We start from the raw sequence: 9,916 nt of genomic DNA, 5'->3' as shown, positions 1-9,916 counted from the left end.
ATTGATTCTTTATATTTCTTTTTTTTCTGTGTATGAGTATATTGCCTGCATGTATGTAAGTGTACTCCTATCACTCAACACCCTTGGAGGTCAGAAGACGGCCTTGGATTCCCCTGGAACTACCTGGAACTGGATGGTTCCAGACGGTTGCTTCCCATCTTGGAATTGAACCCGGGTCCTCTGCAAGAGCAGCCAGTTCTCTCAACCATCTCTCTAGTCAGATAATTGATTTTTGGCATTTCCTGTTTCAATTTCTGTAATTTCTGCCCCAAATTTTAATTATTTATCCCAGTCTCTGCCATTGGATTTGGTTTGTTCTTGTTTTTCAAAGATCATAAGGTCCATCATTTAGATATTTACTCCAATTTTGGTTTTGGTTTTGCTTCACATCAGCAGTTAGAGTCACAAACGTTCCTCCAAGTCCTGCTTTCATTGCATGCCATATATTTCTGGTACATTGGGTTTTCATTCCATTTCATTCTAGGATTTTTAATTTTTTTTAAATTTATTTTAATTCTAATGTGTATGAGTATGTTGCCTTCATGTATGTGCAATGCCTGTGGAGGCCAGAAGAGGGCATCGGAGTTCCTGAAACTGGAGCTACAGATGGTTGTTAATCACCAAGTGGATGCTGGGAACCAATCCCAGGTCCTTTGCAAGAACAGCCAGTGCTCTTAAACATTGAGCTATCTTTCTAGCCCCGATATCTTTCTTGTTTTCTGCAGAGATTTATTCACCACTCAATAGTGCATTGTTTAACCTCCATGAGTTTGTGTTTTCTGTAATTTCTCTTGCTGTTGATATCTATCTTTATTTTATTCATTGTTGTCAGACAGAATATAAAGAATTATTTCAATTTTGCTGTATTTGTTGAGACCTTTTGTGCCCTGATACATAATATATTTGGAGAAAGTTCCATGGACTTCTGAACATAATGTATATTTTTTTAGTGTCTGGGGAGAAATGATCTTTAGATGTCCACTCTATTTGTTGTATTTTTGTTCAGATGATCTGTATGTTGGTAAGAGTGGGATGCTGAAGTTACCCACTATTGCTATATTATATTCTGTGCCTTTATATCTAGTACTATTTGCTTTATGAAACTGGGTGCTTCTGTACTTAGTACATCAAGTTCCAGATCAGTCAAGACTACATAGTGAGATCCTGTCTCAAAAAACAATGGAATAAGCAAAAACCACAAAGTATATATAGTTGATAATAAAAACATAAAGAAAGGAAAATGTTTTTACAGAAAAAGATGGGGGTTTTGGTTTTTGAGGGGTTTGGTTTGTTTTGAGACAGGGTCTCTCTGTAGCCCCAGCTGGCGTAAAACTTACTCTGTAGACCAGGCTGGCCTCCATCTCACAACCTACCTCCACATCCCAAGTGCTAGGTTTAAAGTCATGTGCCACCATGCCCACCTAGAAAAAAGTATTTTTATGTAAAAAATGTGTAAAGGATGGTTATAATATAGTTTTGACTTAATTAGAACTCCTAAGATAAAAATTCTGTTACATCCAGATAAAACTGACACCTGATTATTTATAACAATAAAGTTTTCTCTATATATTAATCTGTTCTTAGTAATGTTTATAAAATCTTAGTAGCGATTGCAAAAATTGTCTAACAAAAACAAGAATTTTGTTTTATGCTTTGAGATATTTATTTTTTTGAGACATTTAAAACAAGTGATTAGATTTCTCCAAATATTCTTTCTGTTTTTTTCCACTGGACAAATTACATAGTGACCACAGATCTTATTCCTAGACAAAAAAAGATCTTTTAATGTATGTATAAATGTGGCCCATTATACAACATTTCATTGTGCCTATCCCTTAGGTTAATAATTAATTTTTAAACTGTCACTAGTAAACTGTGACTCCCTCTAGCCTAAAGAGAAAGGACTATACTTTTATAGTTCTTAAATACTGCTATTTTTGCAAGATGTTTAAAACTTTTCTAGGCTACCCCTCTGTGATAAAAATGACTAATCTTAATTCTGGTAAGACTATAGGTAAAGACATATTAGGTCCTTCTGATATAACTATTTTTTATCCAGATCCTCTACCTTAGTTAAGCCATTTTGGAGGTGCCTATACTTAAACTCTTCAGGATTTGTTTATTCATTTTTAATTTGTGTATGTGTGTGTGTGCATGCCTTCATGCACTTATGTTGTACCACATGTATGCAGTTACCCATGGAGGTCAGAAGAGTGTAGAATTCCCTAGAACTAGAGTTACAGATAGTTGTGAGCTGCTGGATGGAGGCATTGTGAATTTAACCAGATATTCTACAAGATTACTAAGTGCTCTTCACCTCTGAGCCATCCCTCCAGCCCCTGAAACTCTTCTAAATTAGAATGTCTGTCCTCTTCATCTCTACCTGTACTTCTTTAAAACATTTTGGGTTTTTATTATTTTAATATTAAATATAATATCTCTATGGTATATCTATGTTAAAACATCAATGAGCAATAACTTGTATTGTTAAAACTTGATCATTAAGTGTAAGAAGTTAAGCTGTTATTGGTCCAAAGTTAAAATTATTTTGAACTATCTTAGCCATTTAATAGCTAATTATTACCTTCCTAGGTATGTGACATTTTGAGGACCAAAATTCAAAAAGTATTTAAGGGGAATCAGCAACTCTTCAAGAATCTTTCAAGCCTGCAGTGCCAGATGGGAACTACTGTGATGTCAGCTTCATGGATTGAGAAACTTCTAGAATCTCTGCCACTTCCTATGAGACAATCATTGTTGAACTTCCTGGACCCTATTGTGTAAGCCAATCTATTAAATTCCCTTTTAATATAAATATTCATTCTATCAGTTCTGTTCCTTTGGAGAACCCTGACTAATAGAGATTGTGGTACCAGGAATGGTTCTAGAGAAATAGAACTCAAACGATAAATTTTTCTGGTGGTCTTGATGGTATCTGGATAAATCTCTCCAACTCAAAACTTACACTTACTAAAGATCCTCTGGTAGCACGGAGAGCACTGAAAGTCCATGTGTGACTATCAAGATATATGCATTCAACTCTCCTGATTCACTTCTTATGAGGAGCAAGGAATTTAATGATTCTGTACATAAAACTTACAAACATGTGTGGAAAAATAAGGAAAATACTGATGCCAGCTGGCTACATATAGCATCTCTGAATAAAGTGATAAAGGGAAAGAATAACCTGAGTGAAAAAAATCCACAGACTTCAGATTCATGTAAGCATCCCGAAGGTTTCTAAATGTGACCTGAAAGAGAATATTCTTTCCAGCAGAAATGTAGCTCAAAATGTTGAAAATCAAATCTAAGCACTAATTATAAGACTGACAAGAGTTACAGTGCAAATTTAAGTTCCATCAAGTCCCTACCTGGAAGGACTGTGGGCAGCTAAAGTGTTACCCCAAACAGGTGTGGGACAAACCATGCACAGAGAAAACTCAAGAGTCTCAAGAGAAATCAGGAGTTTATTCCCCCGCTCCAGCAAACATAGGTGGACTTTCATCCCTAAGAAACAAAGCCCCCATTTTAGTCCCTTCACAGTTTTTAATAAATTTCCCCACATTATTATTTAGCTGTTACAGCATTGGTGGGTTTAAGTTACAGCTTCCATGATAAACACAACAGGTGTTTACAGCACACAAAGAACACCAAAGGGAAATTCCTTCTATAGGCATGTTTGCAGAGACAGATATTTAGGGCAGAAGTGATGGGGAAGGGAATATAAATATGATTGTTATGTATGAAAATTCAATTTAAAATAATAAATATTTTAAAAAGAAAAAAAGTTTTTTTTCTTTTCTTTTTGTTTGTTTATTGATATTTTGGGAGATTTCATGCAGAACACCCCAAACAACCTTATTTCTCTTTATACCTGCATCCCAAATGGCACCCTCCCATAGCCTCCCCCCCAACACTGGAGCCCATATACTCTGTCATCCCTGTTACTGTCCACTGTGTTATCAGTGTTCCCAATCATTACTCATTCCTAGTCCATCTGCTGAATCTAGTCAGCCTATCTAGAGTTCCTGTTTTAGGAGGATCAGGTCTTCCTCATCTAGCACCAATCAGTTGTCAACATTCCTTTAGGTAAGATTTGGATCTGCTGTTCATTTTCCCAGTTCTATGCTGGGTTATGGTCTGTGAGTCCCTTGGGCCACCCTGGGCAATAACTCAAAGGAAGGTGTCTCCTGTCTGGCATTGTTTCTTGTTATGTAGCCTTTAGCTATACACATGGATTGTTAAAGAATTATACTGATCCCTTTAATCATTGGTTATACTTTCCTTTTGGATGTTTAAGACCACACAGTTGACCCAGATAACCTATTTTTACTCTTAAGGTCATTTGAGGATTTGTTCCTCAGGGGTCACATGGGCTTGGGAGGCACCCCTGGCTCCTTTCTTTTACCAATTCCATCTATGTGAAGGAAGGTCAAAGGTCCTATTCAACCTTGGCTGGTTTCACTTGGAAGCATAGAGGAAATGTTTTCTCTATGTTGACCCTCCTCTTTGTAGACTGGACACTGGTTCAAGTGTGGGGTCCATCTGGTGGGGTCTCCATGGAGTCCTTGATCAAGAGAACAGGTGACTCACCACAGTTACAGGACATTTTAAGAGTTTCTCTATAATCCCCTGGAAACTAATCGACCTTGGAGGGCAAGGAGAAAAAACTCTCCTTTAAGTCCCTCTGACCACATTAGTATAGGCCTCAAAGAATGGCTGTTAAACATCCAAGAAGGTTACTTCCACCAGTCCGGTAGTTTTAATTACCATGAATTACAAAGCTAAAGCTTGGGCAAAAACCAAATGTTCTCAGATAAACCCTGACTAGACATATATTATGTTCCTTGAGCAAGTTGTGTGCATAATTTGTCAGTAGGTTTTTGGACTAATATGGTTCCCACTTGTTTTTTTAAAACTAGATAGGCATTATTTATTTCTCTCATTGTCTAACCCTTTTGCCATGGTTTCCCCCTTTTTCCCACTTCTCCCTTAATAATACACCTCTCCTATGGTCCCTCTTCTCCTGGGTTCCTTCCTTCCCTTTATCCCCAAGGATCCTTGTAAAAACCCTCAACCCCCCCCCCCATTAAAATGACCCCATTTTTGTCCATATCTCCCTGGTTAACACCTATTTCCTACTGTTCTCTTTCAGATTCTTTCTTTTTCTTTCCCTGTGTGGTTCCTTTTCATTGTCCTGGTTCCTGTAATTATGTCTGGATACATACTCACTTATAAGGATTTGGTGCTAGGATCCATATATGAAGGACACCATACATCATTTGTTTCTCTGAGTCTGTGTTACTTCACTTAGTATAAGTTTCTAGTTCCATCCATTTACCTGAAAATTTCATGATTTCATCTTTCTTTACAGCTGAGTAAACCTCCATCATATAAATGAACCACATATTCATTATCCACTTGTCAATTGAGGAACACTTAGGTTGCTTCCATCTCTTAGCTATTGTGAAAAGAGCAAAAACAAACATGGATGTACAAGTGTCTTTACAGCAGGGTGAGTTCTTTGGGTATATGCCAACGAGTGGTATAACTGGGTCAAATGGTAGGTTCATTTGTAGTTTTAAGAGTTCTCCACACTGATTTCCATAGGGGTTGAACAAGTTTGCAGCCCCACCAGCAGTGGATGAGTGTTCCCCTTTCCCCACATCCCCTCCAACAACTGGAATCATTTGTTCTCTTGATCTTAGCCAGTCTGACTGGGTAAGATGAAATTTTAAAGTGGTTTTAATTTGCATTTCCCTAATTGCTAGTGATGTGGAACACTTTTTAAGATGCTTCTTATCCATCTTTATTTCTTCTTTTGAGAGCTCTCTGTTCATCTCCTTGGCCCATCTTTTAATTGGATCACTTCCTTTCTTGACTCTTTGTTTTTTTGAGTTCATTGTATATTCTGAATGTTAAACCTCTGTCAGATGTGTTGCTGGTGAAGATTTTCTCCCAGTCTGTGGGTCTTCTCTTCACTTCCTTGGCTGCTTCATTTGATATACAGAAGATTTTTAGTTTAATGAGGTCCCATTTGATGATTCTTGACCTTGTTTCCTGAACAATAAATGTCTGGTTTAGGAAATCCTTTCCTATACCTATATCTTGTAGGTTATTATCAGTGTTTTCTTCTAACAGTTTCAGAGTTTCAGGCTTCACATTGAAGTCTTTGATCCATTTGGGGTTAAATTTTGTGCAAGGTGAAAGATAGAGGTTTAGTTTCATTCTTCTACAGGTAGAGATCCAGTTTTCCCAGCATCATTTGCTAAACATGCTGCCTTCCTCTAGTGAATGTTCTTGGCCCCTTTGTCAAATATCAGGTGGCCGAAATTGCATGTACTCATATTTGTGTCTTCAATTTTGTAGATTTGTGTGTCTATTTTTGTGCAAACACCATGTTGGTTTTATGACTATAGCTTTGTAATAGTTTAAAATCTGCTATAGTACCCCGCCCCCCAGCATTGCTTTTAATGCCCAGGGTTGCTTTGGCTGTCTTAGGTCTTTTGCGCTTCCACATGAATCTTGGGATGTTTTTTTCCAATTCTGTGAAAAAGGTCATGGGGATTTTGATTGGCATCGCATTGAATCTATAAACGGTTTTTGATAGGATGGTCATTTTCACAATATTAATTCTTCCAATCCATGAGCAATGGAGGTCCTTCCATTTTCTGATGTCTTCCTCAATCTCTTTCTTTAAAGATTTAAATTTTTCATTGTAGAGGTCTTTAATGTCTTTCGTCAGGTTTATTCTGAGATTTTTTTTTTTTGAGGCTCTTATGAAAGGGAGTGTTTCCATGTACTCTTTTTCTGAATGCTTGTTATTGGTATATAGAAAGGCTACAGACTTTTGCACATTAACTTTGTAACCTGCCACTTTCCTGAAACTGTTAGTCATTTCTAGGAGTTTTCTGGTAGAATTTTTGGCATCTCTTAGGTATAATATCATATCATCTGCAAAAAGGGATAATTTGATCTCTTCTTTTCCAATTATTACTCCTTTAATTTCCTTCTCTTATCTTATTGTTCTTGCAAGAGTTTCAAGCACTATGTTAGCCTTAGCTTTTAATGGCTGCGCTATCCCTCTAGCCCTCAAGCATTGAGTTAAAAAGGAGTGGAGATAGTGGACAGCCTTGTCTGGTTCCTGATTTTAATGGGAATGGTTCCAGTTTTTCTCCATTTGAATGATGTTGGCTGTGAGTTTGTGGTATATGGCTTTAATTATGTTGAGGTATGTTCCCTCCAGTCCAATTCCCTCTAGGACTTTAAATATGAATACATGTTGAATTCTGTCACAGGCCTTCTCTGCATCTATTGAGATGACCATGTGGTTCTTGTCTTTGAGTCCCTTTATATGATTTATGACATTTACTGACTGATGTATATTGAACAATCCCTGCATCTCTGGAATAAAGTTGACTTGATCATGGTGGATTATCTTTTTGATGTGTGTCTGTATGCAGTTTGCAGTTATTTTGTTGAGAATTTTTGCATGTGTGTTCATTAAGGATATGGGTCTAGAGTTTTCTTTTTTGGTTGTATCTTTACCTGGCTTTGGTATTAGAGTGATGCTGGCTTCATAAGGAATTTGGAAGTTCTCTCTCCATTTCTATATTTTTGAATAAATTAAGTAGTATTGGATGTAGATCTTTAAATGTCTGGTAGAATTCTGCTGTAAATCCATCTGGGCCAGGGCTTTTTTTTAGTCACGAGGCTTTGTATTACTGTTTCAATTCCCTTTTATGTTATGGGTCTGTTTAAGCTGTTGATCTCTTCTTGATTTAGTTTTGGAGGTTCCCATGCTTTTAGATACCCTTTCATTTCTTTTAGGTTTTCAAATTTAAGTATCAAATAGGTTTTTAAAGCATTCCTTTATAATGCTCTGGATCTTTTTGGAGGCTGTTGTGATGTTTCCCCTTTCATCTCTGATTTTGATGATTTGGAGGTGCTCTTTCTTTCTTTTGGTTAACTGGGCTAAGAGTCTATCAATTTTGTTTATCTTTTCAAAGAACCACCTCCTGGATTTGTTGACTTGTGCTCTTTTCTTTGTTTCTACTTCATTAATTTCTGCTCTTATTTTTGTTATTTCTTCTTGTGTGCTGGGTTTGGGTTTCATCTGTTGTTGCTTTTCAAGTGTCTTGAGTTGCAATGTTAAGTCATTTATTTGTGTTCTTTCTGATTTTTCAAAATAGGCACTTAGAGCTACAAACTTCCCTCTAAGGCCTGCTTTCAACATGCCCCAGAGGTTTTGTTGTGTTGTATTGCCCTTTTTATTTAGATCTAGGATTACATTTATTTCTTTCTTAATTTCTCCTTTTACCCATTCATCATTCAGGAGTGCATTGTTTAATTGCCATGTGTTCACGTAGTGACTAGGGCTTTTTCTAAAGCTTTACTGCATTGTGGTCTGATAGAATGCATGGAATTATTTCGATCTTTTTGTATTTGTTGAGGCTTGTTTTGTGCCCCAGTATGTGTTTGATTTTGGAGAAAGTTCCATGGGGTGCTGTGTAGAAAGTATATTCTTTGGTGCTTTGGTGAAATACTACGTAGATGTCTGTTAGGTCCATTTGATGTATAGTATTGTTTAATTCAGATGTCTCTCTGTTGATTCTCTGTCCTGTTGACCTATGTAATGGTGTTAATGGGGTATTGAAGTCCCCTACTATTAATGAGTTGGGGTTAATCTGTGTCTTAAAGTCCTGTAGTACTGTTTTTATGAAGTTGGGTGCACCAGAGTTTGTTGAATATATGTTCATGATTGTAATATCTTCTTGGTCAATTGTTCCTTTGATCAGAACGAAGTTGCCCTCTTTATCTCTTCTGATTCATTTTAGTTTAAAGGCTATTTTGTCAGATATTAGAATTGCAACTCCTGCTTTTTTATTAGTAGCATTCACTTGGAATATTTTTTTCCAACCTTTCACCTTAAGGTAGTGTCTGTCCTTGAAAGTGAGATGAGTTTCTTGCGACAACAAAAAGATTGATTTTGTTTCTTAATCCATTCAACTAGTCTGTGTCTTTTGACTGGGGAGTTCAGTCTGTTGATATTTAAAGTTATTAATGAAAGTTGTATACTGATTCCTGTTGTTTTGATTTCTGTTTGCATTCTTGGTGTAACTGTGTGTTTCCACAGTTACACCTTCATTAAGTTTCTTTCCATAACCCCTTGTGTATAGTCATTCCTTTCTTCAGCTCTTTGTATTGCTTCAAGAACTCTCTGAAGGGCTGGTTTTGTGTACATGAATTTTTCCCCTTCATTAAATGAAAGAAGATTCTTCTTTCCCCTTCATTAAAATAGACATTTTGGCTGAATAAAGTAACCTGGGTTGGTATCTGTGGTCATTTAGAACTGGAAATACTTTGATCCAGGCTCTTCTGGCTTTCATAGTTTGCACTAAAAAGGCAGCTGTAATTCTGATGGGTTTTCCTTTATATGTGACTTGTTTTTCTCTTGCAGCTTTTAGTATTCTCTCTTTGTTCTTTACATTTCATGTTTTTATTATGATGTGCCATGGAGAGTTTCTTTTCTGGTCCTGTCTATTTGATGTTCTTTGTGCTTCTTGTATTTCTATGGTCATGTCTTTCTTCAATATTGGGAAATTTTCTTCTACAATCCTGTTGAAGATCTGGTCCATACCATTATCCTGAGATTCTTCTCCTTCCTCTATGCCTATGATGTATAAGTTTGGCCTTTTTATGGTGTCACACAATTCCTGCATATTCCATTCTTTTGTTTTCTTAAACTTTTCATAATCTTTGCTTGAGTGGTCTAATTTGTCCACTTTATCTTTCAGTCTAGATATTCTGTTTTCCATTTCTTTTATTCTACTGGTGAGGCTTTCTCCTGTCATTTATAATTGGCTTATTGAGTGTTTCACTTCCTTTTTCATGTCATCCTGAGTATTCATCAATA

The sequence above is a fragment of the Nannospalax galili genome, unplaced genomic scaffold, assembly GCF_000622305.1.
Source record: "Nannospalax galili isolate Female #2095 unplaced genomic scaffold, S.galili_v1.0 scaffold359, whole genome shotgun sequence".
Taxonomy (NCBI): Eukaryota; Metazoa; Chordata; class Mammalia; order Rodentia; family Spalacidae; genus Nannospalax; species Nannospalax galili.
This window is presented reverse-complemented; position numbering follows the sequence as displayed.